We start from the raw sequence: 14,198 nt of genomic DNA on the forward strand, positions 1-14,198 counted from the left end.
CCCCCTGCAGTCTGTAAGCATTCACCTAAACTATTACATTGGGACATATTTTGACTTTCCCTTTAACATTTCCTCTTCTCCACCCTCTGCCCCCATCCAATCAATGACCAATTCTATTAATTCTACTTCTGGAACACCTTTCAAATTCAGATCATCATCTCCATTCTTTCTGCCACTAACTAAATTCAGGTCATTAAAATATTGTCTACCTGATCTCCTACTCACAACATACCCTTCACACTGTGGCCAGTTACTTTTGAAACACTGAACATTGATCTGATCCATTAAGCTTCTACTCTAAACTTTAAATTTAATCTGCCAGAACCAGATTTAATCTACTTTTAAAATAACATTTTGTGTGTTCATTTCAAGAGCACATATGCTAAAATTGGAATGATACAGAGAAGATTAGCATGGCCCCTGTGTAAGGATGATGTAAATTTGTGAAACATTAAAAGAATAGTAATAACATTTTGTGAGAAGAAAGTATTTTAGCAATGCTCCACATGCTAAAAGAGTCTGCATTTTCCTTTAATACTACTCTAATTATTAAGAGCTTAATCAATGAGGTCATAATCAGTGGCTAAATTATCACAGGTCTGGTGAATAAAATCAACCTTCTATGAAAAACATTTTAAAGGTTTACATGAACAATATATAACAAATATCCTCACAAATATAGTTTGCTATTAAAAAGTTCCTAGTCTCCAGGTTATAAGCCAATATACCTTTAATCTATTTACACAATCTCTTCATTATTATAGAAAGCTCTTTTCTTAGAGAAGCAACTTGGAAATTCACTTTCTGATAAGATTCAAAATAAATATCAATTATTTTACTAGAGGTTACAAAATCATGCTTTTCTAATTTATCATTCTATTAACATCTTTCAGTGAGAATTCTTCATAAAGAACTTTCCCTCATTAGCCAGGGCTATTTGGTTATTTTCAAATTTAGTTCCTAAAGGAAAAACAAGATAAATATTTATTCTTAGTTTTTTGCTTTTAAATAAAGTGATTAATGAATTGAGTTTTGTTTTGTTGGTTCTCTCCCATGTATTATGAACTTATGGAATTTTATGTAATGTATGTGTTCCAATAAATTGTATTCATTATTCTTTTTGATGCTCAAATTTTACTGTCTTTGGCTATTCATATCTTCTTCATTTTAGTGTCTATCTATGGCCTTTTAACATAACTCATATTCTTTGATAGCTTGCATTGTGGCCTCCCCAAAATCTCAGGTTAATCTTATAAAGGCTGCCCTAGACTTAAAAACCGTCATTCTAGGGGCTTCCCTCGTGGCGCAGTGGTTGGGAGTCCACCTGCCGATGCAGGGGACACGGGTTCGTGCCCCGGTCCGGGAAGATCCCACACGCCGCGGAGCGGCTAGGTCCGTGAGCCATGGCCGCTGAGCCTGTGCGTCCGGCGCCTGTGCGTCCGGAGCCTGTGCTCCGTAACGGGAGAGGCCACAACAGTGAGAGGCCCGCATACCGCAAAAAAAAACAAAACAACCTGTCATTCTACAGGTGCATTTGTGAAAATGTAATAAATACAGACCATAATCCAGTTAATAGATATGCTTATGGCTATTAAGTTATGATTGCTTTTCAGTGGACCAAAGAAGGAAACTAGGAGGTTGGTTTTTTTTCTTTGTCAATTCATACAGATATTTCCAATTTGAATTGAATTACAAGATTTTTTTACCTTTACTTTTGTACCTACATATATATATATATATATATATATATATATATATATTTTTTTCCCTCTTACTGTAAAAACTTTTTTTTTCCTAACTGCATTAACATAATTGCTTTCTTAACCCTGGTTATTTACAAAACAGAGCCTGAGGCAGATTACTTGTTAAGGCTTCATTGGAAGGTGCAAACCTAGGTAGGTAGAGTGAAGGTAAAAGAGAATTGAGGAAAGGGAAGAAGCTCAGTTATGTAGGAAACATTTCAATCAGGCTTTCAGAAACCACTGTGCCTCAGAACAGCCCTTGCAGTGAAAAAAGTGAGGGGAATTAATTTTCAGGCTTCCTCCTGGATCATTGGTCAAAGTTCACCCCAGAGTTGTTAGTGGCCCTGCACTTTCACGTGTGTTGCCTAGACCTTTCTAGGAAGTCACTAAGGACACCAAATCCCACACTCTATTAGGCCACGTATCATCTGAGTGCACAAGAAATGAGAGGAGCTAGAGTGTTTTGGGGTCTTGTCAGGTCAGATCGGGCATTGGAGCTGATGCTCCTTCTATGGCAGACATGGGGAAGACCACGCCCTCATCCAGAGGAGTCCAAGACAGCCAGGCAGCACTTGGAGATGAGGCAGTGGCAGCAGCAGCTGGGGCTGTCTCTTGAACAAGCAGTCAGGGGTCAGTGTCCTCTCTGGTAGAACTCTAAATGTTTTCACATTAAAACTGAATCCAAATCTTTAAGCCAAACTATATAGCTTCAGTAGAAAATGAATGGAAGAAAAATAATCTAATACTCATCTTATTTTTAAGCATTATCTGCAGAAGTCCACAAATTAGGTCTTATGTATAATTTCTTATTTGCATTATTCTCATGCACACACACCCACACAGATATGACACACATACTTTAAAATGAATAATATCAATAATATTTCTAACAATTAGATTATTGAATAAAATGTAAGACTTTTTTCTAACTGGCCTGATACCCTTCTCCAGGGAAGACCTGTGAACCTGAGCCAAAAGGCTGGTGTACACTTGTTTACTGTGTAAGCAAGAGTAGAAAAATGTGATGTACAGTGGAAACTTGTACAGAATAAATAATAGCTTTGAGAAAAAAAACAGTATAGAAAAAGTAAAAAAAAAAAAAAAAAAGACTTTTTTGCAGCTCAATTTTTCTTAAGAATATATTCCATACAGTCAAAATACTGAGTATAAAAGGATACACAGTCATAATACTGAGTATAAAAGTCAATTACAATAAGTATTAACTCTGTGTGTTTATGTCACCAACTTGATATAGAGCTGGTTTATTCATTTCAGTTCTGTTGAGTTTATTAGAATTAGCTATTTATTTTTTTCACTTCAGGTTAATTTAATTTTTTGAGTATGAAAATAATATATGTTCCCAGGTGAAAATTATGTAAAAATACATACTTAGAGAAGTCTTGTTACATAAGTTAACTGCTCTCTTTATCTTATACCTCTTTCCCATTTTAAGCAACCATTTTTATAACATTGATATGTCCTTCCAAAATTTTTTTTGCAACAATACATCTATATTTATTTTTCATTGCCACATAACACACAGGTAGCTTACTATTAAAAACAATTTTGCATCTTGATTTTTTTTCATTTAATATATCCAGTCATGCCTTATCAGTCTATGCAAAACTTCCTCATTCTTTTTGACACCTGCATAATATTCTCAACTTAATTTTAAAGAAGACTAAATCAGAGGTATTGTAGTTCTAATTTTTCATTCTCAAGTGTCAGTACAATTTTGGGCACCTAGGTGGCCGATAAGAATATTTTACTGTAAATTGTATAAAAGTTTGCAAACACTTCCTCCTCTTCCCAGGTCATCTTACTAGAACACCTAATCCCTCTAACAACCTTGTTATGGGCTGAATGTTTGTGTTCCCCCAAAATGCATATATTGAAGTCCTAACCCCCCAATGTGATGGTATCAGGAGGTGAAACCACTGGGAGATAATTAGGTTCAGATAAGATCATAAGAGTGGGGTCCTCGTGATGGGATTAGTATCATCATAAGAAGAGGCAAAGAAACCAGTGCTCTCTCTCGCAACCATATAAGGACACAGCAAGAAGGCGGCCATCTACAAGCCAGGTGAGGGATCTCACCCAGAAGTGAATCACTTTGATCTTAGACTTCTTAGCCTCCAGAACGGTGAGAAATAAATATCTGTTGTTTAAGCCACCCAGTCTATGTTATTTTGTTATAACATCTCAAGCTAAGATAAACCTTCAACATTAGTCATTTATGGACGTATTTAAATAAAATAAATAACAAGCCCATCTATGGCCTTAGAAATTACGTGTATTTATGTTACATGAGTATGTTTTTTCAGCCAAAGCTCCAACAGCTTTCTTATACCTCTTATACCTCATAACAGGTGAGAAGGAGCTATCTTCTTTGGAACCATCCAAGGGCAGGCATGTCAGATGATTGACATGATCTCTGTCCTCAGTGTTTTTGCTATGGGGTTGTTTAGCCTTCCCACACAGCTGTGGCTCTCCTACACTTCAGCCTTTTCGTTCAGTGCAGAATAAAGAAAAAAATTAGGGCATAGGGCATTGACATATTAGACAGTACTAAGTACTATGATTTGCTATGTTTTAACTAGGGAAGAAAATGGCTTCTCCATTGTCTCTTAACTCTAGTTCTATGTCAATGTTATCACATCATTTACTGAACATAAATTTTTAAGCAAAGCTATATGGTTCCATTATAAGCTGAATGAAAGAAGTATTAGTGTTACTCATCTATTTTTTCTCATTGTAAAAATGCTGCTATATTTTGGCATGGAATTGATGAACAAAAGGCTTTAATGATACAAATAATGATGATACAAATAATTTGACCTTATTTTACCATTTTTCATATAATTTTACTATTATTCATATTATTACTATTATTCATACACTAGCCCTATTAACCTAACTTTACTATAGAACATCTCCAAACACTAAATTTGCTAAGATGTTTTCTTAATATCAAAGAGAGTCTATAGTGAGAACTGAAGAGGTAGTGTTTTGAGTGTCTGCTCCTGGTTTTCCATTATCCCTTACATGAGGAAACAACAATCTAAGCTTCTGCCCTCTCTCCATGTTCCTTTACTAGCTCCTTTCCACAGAAGAGAGAGGGGATCGCATGATTTGTCAGACAATGAGACAATCATTGGGCAAAGTGTTCAAATGAGAAGGCTTACTGTGACTTAAAGACAGGATCCTGGCCTTCACACCTGATTTACTACCCTCTGGCCTCCATACAGACCAGGTGAACCTCTTTGCTCTCTGTCTGTGATTAGGTCAATATAGCATCTGGTTTGTTAGAGTAGATGGCCAGGTAGTAGTGCCAGGAGAATTATATGGTGGGGTAGAAGATTTACTGAGACCCTTCTCCAAAGCAGACATCTTGGACAGGTGTCAAGAGCTTAACCTTATATTAATAATGAATCAGTATTTTGTACACCATTTGACATTTGCCTTCTGTCTTTAAAACTCAGCAAAGAGAAGCAGGTATATTTAGGCAGCATATTTGAGTACTAGCACTTGACAATGAAAACTCTATAATGCCATTCCTTACCCTTTTTGTGTCCATGGAACATCTTCCTTTACTCCCATCATCACCATAGAACATCCATTAACCTATTTTCAGACTTTACAGATCCACAGACTCAAATCAATGAATAACAGATTCTGGACCTAGATTGGCTGAGTTCAGAATCCCTGATCTCCACTTACTACACTGTGTGATCCTGAGCATCAGTTTACCTTTCTGTGCCTTAGTTACCTTGTTGTTCAATGGCAATATTAATAATATAATATGAATAACATAACAATATAATATAAAATACCATATTATTATAATTATATAGCTAAAATTATAATAATCCTAATCCTATGCAGTAGGACTTAAATAATATGAATATATATAAATATTACATACATATATATCTCATACATATTATATATATAAAACAGCACCTGACTTATGAATTGGAAATTCTGGTTTAATGTTTTCATTATATTGTTTTTATAATCTTTATAATTTATTCCACGGTAGTTGCAAGAAGACAGGTAGTACTATCTCAAAGATATAACTGAAATATTTTTTAAAAGATATATGTATATATATGTTAATGTGAATATTTGCTAATAATATAATAATGTAATATAATGTGAGTAAAATCAAACAAAAAATTAAAAATACTTTGTGAATAAAGAGAGACAACTAAATGCAAAATAAAATAGATATTCTTTGATCTGTGATAGTTTAAATGCAGATGTACTTAAAAGTAGGAAGTTAAGCTCTGGAGGCCCTTTGCAAGCTATAATTCCATAATATAAAAAGAAATGTTCCCAGTTTTGAGATTTATGCATGCACATTTTCTATTAAGATATACATAGAGAAAGAAAGTTAGGTAGGGTAGACATACATTGTAATTCAGATTTGCCTACTTACAGATGGTAACATTCTGTGCAATAATAATGCTCTTGAAACCATTTGCAAATTTGTCCAGCAACAACTCTGCCTTTAATGATGAAGTTTCCACAGTGGCAGATGGCAGAGTGAGCAGTGAAGGATGCTGCCGACCCACCAGGGTTATGTCTGTCACTAAAACGATCTGGCTCCAAAAGCCAGAGTCTGTTGAGGTCACACTGGTTATTGCTCCATTGGAATGACTTGATTGATCACATTTGTGGTTATTCTATAAATGATGACCTTTTAGAAGGGATCCTGGCAGTTTCATCTTGCTGTAGGAAAGTGATATAGAGAAACATACAGTGTCTGCAGTCTATCGACATATTAGAGAAACAAAGGAGCAATTTATGTAACAAAAAAAAAATACATTCACTGATGTTGCTGTTCCCTCTTTGTGTCTAAATGGTTAGATAGTCTACAGAAAAAGCACAATACTACTTTTAATATCCATGTCATATTTAGGAAGAGAAAAGTAAAGGGAACAAGACAAGAAAATATATTATTTAATGAATTTTAAAAGTCCAGCAAGGATTATTGTTCTAATGGGAGCATATAAATATTGAGATCCAGTTACTCTCTAAGCACCTAAAATTGGCAGATAGCACAAATAAAAGAAAATAAATAAGTAAACTTCAGTGTCCAGGTGAACCCTTGGAATACTTTGAAGGAAATTATATACTATTCTATGGGAAATTTAACATAATATAGCACTTTTAAAGTATATTGTATTGAAATTGCCAAGTTCCATTTATAGTGTGATATTTTGGGATTAATTTATTAATAGTGAGTATACCTTTCAAAATTGAATTTACTGTCAGATCATGCCTTAGGCACTGAAAGGAACAAAGCACATCTCTCACTCTGTATTTATTGAACAGTAACATACAAAAATTCCACAAAAATATTAATCCTCTCATGTCACTGATGAAAATAAAAAGAATAAAGCTGCTCATTAATATTAATAACAATAATAATCATTTATAATTACTTGTCCTATTCAAAAAATTCTAAGTATTTTACATATATTACCTATCTTCAATTTTTTTTGACAACCATGAGACTTATTTAGAGATTCCATGAGGAGCCAGGTCTCTGATGTACTGAACCAGCGAGAGATGTTTGTTAAGTTTTCAGGGAATTTCACAGAACTAGAACAAATAATCCTAAAATTTATATGGAATCACAAAAGACCCGGAATTGCCAAAGCAGTCCTGAGGAAAAAGAACAAAGCTGGAGGCATAACCCTCCCAGGTTTCAGACAACACTACAAAGCTACAGTAATCAAAACAGTGTGGTACTGACAAAAAACAGACATATGGATCAATGGAACAGAACAGAGAGCCCAGAAATAAGCACACACCTATGGTTAGTTAATCTTTGACAAAGGAGGCAAGAATATAGAATGGAGAAAAGACAGTTTCTTCAGCAAGTGGTGTTGGAAAAGCTGGACAGCTGCAGGTAAGTCAGTGAATTTAGAACACTCCCTCACACCATACACAAAAATAAACTCAAAATGGCTTAAATAATTAAATATAAGACAGGACACCATAAAACTCCTAGAAGAGAACACAGGCAAAACATTCTCTGACATAAATCATAGCAATGTTTTCTTAGGTCAGTCTCCCAAGGCAATAGAAATAAAAGCAAAAACAAACAAATGGGACCAAATCCAACTTAAAAGCTTTTGCACAGCAAAGGAAGGGATAAACAAAACAAAAAGACAAGCTATGGACTGGAAGAAAATATTTTCTAATGATGTGACCAACAAGGGCTTAATTTCCAAAATAGACAAACAACTCATACAACTCAATAACAAGAAAAACAAACAACCCAATCAAAAACTGGGCAGAAGACCTAAACAGATATTTCTTCAAAGAAGACATACAGATGGTCAATAGGCACATGAAAGGATGCTCAACATTGTTAATAATCAGAGAAGTGAAAATCAAACCTAGAGTGAGGTATCACCTCACACCAGTCAGAATGGCCATCATTAAAAAGTCCACAAACAAAAAGTGCTGGAGAGGGTGTGGAGAAAAAGGAACCCTCCTACACTGTTCATGGGAATGTAAATTGGTACAGCCACTGTGGAAAACAGTATGGAGGTTCCTTAAAAAACTTAAAATAGAGTTGTCATATGATCCAGCAATCCCACTCCTGGGCATATATCCAGAGAAAACTCTAATTCAAAAAGGTACATGCATCTCTATGTTCACAGTAGGACTATTTACAGTAGACTGATTTCCATGGACAAATGAATGGATAAAGAAAATGTGATATATATATATATATATATATATATATATATATATATATATATATATATATATACACAAACACACACACACAGACAATGGAATACTACTCAGTTATAAAAAGGATGAAATAATGCCATTTTCAGCAACATGATGGACCTAGAGATTATACTAAGTGGAGCAAGTCAGAAAGAGAAATACAAATATAATATGATATCACGTATATGTTGAATATAAAACATGATACAAATGGACTTATTTACAAAACAGAAATAGACTCACAGACATAGAAAACAAACTTACAGTTACCAAGGGGAAAGTGGGGAGGGATAAATCTGGAGTTTGGGATTAGCAGATACAAACTACTATATATGAAATAGATAAACAACAAGGTTCTACTGCATAGTGCAGAGAACAAAGAAATAAAATAAATTTTCAGGGAATTTGCAAGCTACAGTTAAACATGGCCATTGTTAAAAATTAAATTATATAGACTTACAATGACATAAATTATATTAAATACAAAGGTAATAAGAACTCAAAACTCATCCCATTTTAATTATTTTACTACATTTCACTATTATCTCTGTTCTTGAGGTTTTTTACATGTATTCTTCATGCATGCATATGTATGGAATACTTGGGCTACTGTGCATTTTTTCCTAACTCTGTGTTCATTGATGTTATGCTATATAGGTAGCTTGAAGTCAGCCACAGTGGGAATATTCATACCATGGAAATTGGCAAATGCTGTAAATCAGGGCTCTCCCACCCTGAGTCTGTTGTTAAACAATACTAGTCCACTACTATGTGAGACATGTCTTTCTGACTTCAAGGTACATTGTTCAGTAAGCCATGCTGTTTTTGAATGGCTTGAAGCATTTTTTATACATATGTTTTAGGTGTATAGCATTACAGTTCAACATATGTATACACAACTGAGTGATCATCATCACAAGTTTAGTTACCATCCAACACCATACAGCTGACCCCCTTTACCCATCTACCCATCCCAATGCCCTTCCCCTCTGGTAACCACTAATCTGTTCTCTATATCTATGTTTGTTTTTGTTTTCTTTTGTTTGTTCATTTTAAAAAATAGATTCCACATATGAGTGAAATAATATAGCATTTGTCTTTCTCTGTCTGCTTATTTCACTTAGCATAATGCCCTCAAGGTTCATCCATGTTGTTGCAAATGGCATGATTATATTCTTTTTTATGGCTCAGATATATATATATCACATCGTTTTTATCCATTTCATCCATCAATGGACACTTAGGTTGTTTCCACATCTTGGCCATTGTAGAAATGCTGCAGTGAACATAGTTGTGCATATATCTTTTTGAATTAACGTTGTGTTCTCCAGATAAATACCCATAAGTGAAATAGTTGGGTCAGGTGGTAGTTCTATTTTTAATTTTTGAGGAATCTCAATCTCTATACTATTTTCCATAGTGGCTCCAACAATTTAGAGTCCCTCTAACAGTGTATGAAGGTTCCTTTTTCTCCACATCCTTTCTAACATTTGTTATTCCTTGTCTTTTGATAATAGCCATTCTCACAGGTGTGAGACAGTATCTCATTGAAGTTTTGATTTGCATTTCTCTGATAATTAGTGATGTTAAACATCTTTTCACGTGTCAGTTGGCCATCTGTATGTCTTCTTTGGAAAAATGTCTATTCAGATCCTCTGCCCATTTTTAAATCAGGTTGCTTGCTTTTTTGTTGTTAAGTCATATGGGTTCTTTGTATATTTTAAATAGTAACCCCTTATTGGATATATAATTTGCAAATGTCTTCTCCCATTTAGTAGGTCCCCTTTTAATTTTGTTGATGGTTTCCTTTGATGTGCAGAACTTTTTTGCTTGAAGTCATCCTTTTTGTTTTCCTTGCCTTTGGAGTCAGAGCCACAAAAGCATTGCTAAGACCCATGTCAATGAGGTTACTGCCTATGTTTTCACTAGGAATTTTATTGTTTCAGGTCTTACATTCAAGTCTTTAATCCATTTTGAGTTAATGTCTCTGTGTGGTATAAGACAGTGGTCTAGTTTCATTCTTTTTCAAGTGGCTGTCCAGTTTTCCCAACACATTTATTGAAGAGATTATCCTTTCTCCATTGTATGTTCTTAGCTCCTTTGTTGTAGATTAATTGCTACATATGTGTGGGTTTATTTCTGAGCTCTCAATTCTCTTCCATTGATTTGTGTCTGTTTTGCCAGGGCCATACTGTTTTGATTACTATAGCTTTGTAGTATGAAATCAGGGAGCATGATACCTCCAGCTTTCTTTCTCAAGATTGTTTTGGCTATTCACTGTCTTTTGTGGTTCCATACAAATTTTAGAATTATTTGTCCTAGTCCTGTACAATACGCCATTGGAAATTTGATAGGGATTACATGAATCTATACATTGCTTTGGTAGTACAGACATTTTAATAATGTTAATTGTTCTAATCCATGAACATGATATGTCTTTCAATTTTTTGTTTCTTATTCAACTTCTTTCATCAATGTCTTACAGTTTTCATAGTATAGGTCTTTTACCTCCTTGGCTAAGTTTATTCCTAGATATGTTATTCTTTTTATTGCAGTTGTAAGTGGGATTGTTTCCTTAATTTCTTTTCCTAATAGTTTATTAGTGTATAGAAACACCACAGATTTCTGTATATTGAGTTTGTGTTTTTTACTGAAATCATTTATTAGTTCTAACAGTTTTTTAGTGAAGTCTTTATGGTTTTCTCTATATGATATTATGTCATCTGCAAATAGTAACAGCTTTACTTCTTCTTTTCTAATTTGGTTGCTTTTTATTTCTTTTTCTTTCCTAATTGCTGTGGCTAGGACTTCCAGTATTATGTTGAATAAAAGTGGGGAGAATAGGCATCCTTGCCTTGTTCTTGATCTTAGAGGAAATACTTTCAGCTTTCTGTTCCTGAGTATGATGTTAGCTGTGGGTTTATCATATATGACCTTTACTATGTGGAGGTACCCTCTATGCTCACTTTGTTGAGAGTTTTTATCATAAATGGATGAATTTTGTCAATTGCTTTTTTGCATCTATTGAGATGATATTATTTTTAGTCTCCATTTTGTTAATGTGAGGTATTACATTGATCAATTTGCAGATGTGAAGCCATTGTTCCATCCCTGGAATAAATCTGACTTGAATGTGGTGTATGATCCTTTTAGTGTATTGTTGGATTTGGTTTGCTAATATTTTATTGAAAATTTTTACATCTATGTTCATCAAGGATATTGACCTGTAATTTTTCTTTTCTTTCTTTTTTTTTTTTCTCTTTGTGTCTTTCTTTGGTTTTGGTAGTAGGGTAATACTGGTTTTGTAAAAAGTGTTTGAAAGTTTTCCCTCCTCTTCACTATCTTGGAAGAGTTTGAGAAGAATAGGTATTAAATCTTTTTTGAATGTTTTGTAAAATTTGCCATAGAAGCAGTCTGGTCCTGGGCTTTTCTTTGTTGGGAACATTTAGATTACTATTTTAATCTCTTTATTAGTAATCAGTCTATTCAGATTTTCTGTTTCTTCCTGGTTCAGTCTTGGAAACTAGTATGTTTCTAGAAATTTATCCATTTTTTTCTTGGTCGTCAAATTTGTTGGCATATAATTGTTTATAATAGCCCATTATGATCCTTTGTATTTCTGTAATATCAGTTGTTATTTCTCCTCTTTCATTTCTGATTTTATTCATTTGAGCCCTCTGTCTTCTTGGTTAGTCTAACTAATGGCTTGATGATTTTGTTTACCTTTTCAAAGAACTAGCTCTTATTTTCATTGATCTTTTATATATTTTTTAGTCTCTATTTCATTTATTTCTGTTCTGATCTTTATTATTTCTTTCCTTCTAATAATTTGGAGCTTCATTCATTCTTTTTCTAGTTCCTTTAGGTCTAAAGTTAGATTGTTTATTTGGGATTATTTTCTTGTTTCTCAAGGTAGGCCTGCATTGCTATGAAATTTTCTCTCAGAACTGCTTTTACTGAATGTTATAATTTGGTATGTTGTATTTCTGTTCTCTCATTTGTCTCTAGGTATTTTTTATTTCTTTTTTGATTTCTTCTATAACTCATTGATTATTCAGTAGCATGTTGCTTAATCTTCACATTTTTGTGGGTTTTTTCCCATTTTTTTCTTTTTTGGCAAGGTAGCCCAAGATCACAAAAATGGATCCTGCCAGTGTCTCAATCACCAGGGAGCATCCCCACTGGCTCCTGACTCTTTGGCAGAAGCTCCAAAATTAGTAAGTGGGTCCCCTTCACCTGTGGTCCATGTGCTTTACAGTCTGGTGTTTTTGTGTTGGTTTTCAGGTCAAGTTCCCTTGTGAGTGCTTTACAATAATGTTTTCCATTCCCTGTTTTTCTATAGTTTTCTTGGATATATTCCTTGTCAGTTTGCAAAGCCAGATGTTTTGGCGGCTAACCTCTCCTCTGCAAACTTTAAGGGCTGGAGTGCTTGATGTGAAGTTCAGACCTTCAGTCCTCAGGAAAAATAACCATATCTTTGTGATCCTTCCTGGTTGTGTATCACCATGGCTGGGGTTGTGTTTTTTTCCTTGGCATGACTGTATCTCTGTTTCTCCTCCCTGCTTTGATGCTGTCCTTTAATCCTTTGTGGTGGAGACTTTGTTCATCCAGTTTTCAGGTCCCTTTCAAAGGGAATTATTCCATATATAGTTGTAGATTTGTTGTATTCATGGGAGGAGGTGAGCTCAGGATTTTCCTACATGGCCATTTTGAACCCTCAAAGCATAGATTTTTAATATGGTGTCTACTGGCTTTTTGGGAGAGATGTATGGGCTTATGTATAAGCCTTTTCTGGAGAGGTAGTCCATAGCTTTTATTAGATCCCCAAAGCTTCACAGCCTGAAATAAATTTTAAAAAACTGATAAAAAGCCATTTCTGTAGAAAAAATTCTGTATCTTCTACAAATATTCTTTTCCTCTGAAATAAAAAAAATCAAGTAGCCTGCAATAGACATGATTAATAATTTTGCCCATACTAATGCCCCTTAGGTACATATTTTACCCTGTAAAAGCTTTCTTTACTCTTTCTTTGCTGTTTCCTCTTTAAAAAGTCCCTACATTTAGCAAAAAAGACTCCTATAGCACTAAAAAGAGTAAAATACCTAAGAATAAATTTAACCAAGGAAATGAAAGATCTATACAACAAAAGCTGTAATATATTGATGAAAGAAATTGAGAAGACACAAATAAATGAAAAGATACTCAGTATTCATAAATCAGAAGAAGTAACACTATTAAAATGACTGTACTAACCAAAGATAGATTTTACATAATCCCTATCAAAATTCCAATATTACTTTACATGGAGATAGAAAAAATAATTATAAATTTACTATGGACTTAAAAGACCCCAAGCAGCCAAAGAAATTTTGAGAAAGAAAAGAGTTGGAGGCATCACTCTTCAATAAATTGTGCTGGGGAAACTGAACATCCACATGCAAATGAATGAAATGGGACACCTATCTTACACCACTCACAAAAAACCCTCCAAAAAACAAACAAAAAAACCCTCAAATGGATTAAGGACTTAACCATAAGATCTGCAACCATAATACTCATAGGAGAAAACATAGGGAGAAAATACCTTAACATTATTCTTGGCAATGATTTTTTTTGTATATGATGCTAAAAGTATAAGCACCATAAGCAAAAATCAACAATTGGGACTATATAAAACTAAAAAACTCTTGCACAGCAAGG

At 34.2% G+C, this 14,198-nt stretch overlaps 1 non-coding gene across 1 annotated transcript; it reads left to right on the forward strand.

Moving 5' to 3' along the window:
• The first annotated feature begins 358 nt into the window (after positions 1-358).
• On the forward strand, positions 359-465 carry LOC132426392 (U6 spliceosomal RNA). Its single transcript, XR_009519686.1, has one exon. It is a non-coding gene; the product is annotated as a U6 spliceosomal RNA (small nuclear RNA).
• Positions 466-14,198: the final 13,733 nt, after the last annotated feature.

This window comes from Delphinus delphis, chromosome 5 (assembly GCF_949987515.2).
Source record: "Delphinus delphis chromosome 5, mDelDel1.2, whole genome shotgun sequence".
Classification (NCBI taxonomy): domain Eukaryota; kingdom Metazoa; phylum Chordata; class Mammalia; order Artiodactyla; family Delphinidae; genus Delphinus; species Delphinus delphis.